The sequence below is a fragment of the Enhydra lutris genome, unplaced genomic scaffold (genome assembly GCF_002288905.1).
Source record: "Enhydra lutris kenyoni isolate GAN:26980312 unplaced genomic scaffold, ASM228890v2 scaffoldscaffold34, whole genome shotgun sequence".
Taxonomy (NCBI): Eukaryota; Metazoa; Chordata; class Mammalia; order Carnivora; family Mustelidae; genus Enhydra; species Enhydra lutris.
The window spans coordinates 20251855-20253405 of record NW_019154118.1 but is presented as its reverse complement, the minus strand read 5'-3'; positions in this window follow the sequence as shown (position 1 = coordinate 20253405).

Genomic DNA, 1551 nt, shown 5'->3' with positions numbered 1-1551 from the left:
CCTCTCAGAGCAGTCCTGTGAGATCGATACTACTTAACACCCTCATTTTTTCAGGTGAGGGAACTAAGACATGGAGAGATTAAGGAAGGACCTTGACAAGGTCACGTGGCTAGTAAAAGTAGTAGGGAAGAGTGCAAGCTCTTCGGCACCTAGCTTAGGAAAGGTGCACAGGGGTACTTAACAATATTTTAATAGATGCTAAGAAATGGAGAGCTGAGATTTGAACACATGCTGATGGGTTCTAAAGCTCCTGATCACTCAGCACATGATAAATATTTGTCATTTGTCAAGGACTCCGCAGGGGGCTTTCCACAGCACCTGGCAGGCTGTACACTGCCCACAACCGACAACATGAAAGTGTGACTGAATGTGGTGGGCAGGCCCCTCTGGAGTCCGGGACCTCTCAGAGCAGTCCTGTGAGATCGATACTACTTAACACCCTCATTTTTTCAGGTGAGGGAACTAAGACATGGAGAGATTAAGGAAGGACCTTGACAAGGTCACGTGGCTAGTAAAAGTAGTAGGGAAGAGTGCAAGCTCTTCGGCACCTAGCTTAGGAAAGGTGCACAGGGGTACTTAACAATATTTTAATAGATGCTAAGAAATGGAGAGCTGAGATTTGAACACATGCTGATGGGTTCTAAAGCTCCTGATCACTCAGCACATGATAAATATTTGTCATTTGTCAAGGACTCCGCAGGGGGCTTTCCACAGCACCTGGCAGGCTGTACACTGCCCACAACCGACAACATGAAAGTGTGACTGAATGTGGTGGGCAGGCCCCTCTGGAGTCCGGGACCTGAGTGTGGTGAGGAGGAGTGGATAGGAAGTAAGTGATTTGGAATTAAGACTGTCAGCCACAAAGTGACAAAAGGAGCCTGAGTTGGAGACTACGCCTGTGTGTGCTCAAGAGCTCTCAGCCCGAGGGGTAAACAAGGCGATACTAATAGCGGTAACCTGTCACTGGTTCTTGTCTCCATCAGTCCCCACAGGCTCCACGGTCACTGTAAAGTGACCCGTGTCTTTCTGAGAATTTCCAGGCTGTGGCTGGCACAAGCAAACCTCCTCTGCCGGATGCCTCCACTCTGCTACTTCTCAGGAACAATCTCATCCCCGGGGACAGCTGCTGTGCCTCTCCTGCTGGGTGCCCCAGGTCCCACTGCCTCCTGCCGCAGCTGAGGGATATGCTGAAAGACTTGACTGCAGCTGCACCCACTCTGAGGCCAAGAGAACGCCCAGCCCCTTTGTGCTCCGCTCCACTCCCCGCGTTCCCAAGCAGGAGCGATGCGGACCAATGCCTTCTGGAGATTTCAGTCAAATAGCCCCCGGTTCTCCAGCTCTAGCCCACAGGACAGAGTCCACAGACTGTACTCAACCAATGTTGGATCTAGTTGGCCATGCCTGAACCCTTCTCCCCTCCTGGCAAGTTTTAACCCCGGGGGGGGGGGGGGGGGGGGGGGGGGCCAACCCCCCCCCACCTAGGTTGGGTGCCGGTTGTGGGCTCTTTCCTTTTAGCAAGAGCTGGGGAACCGGGGGGACTGTGAGATAAAT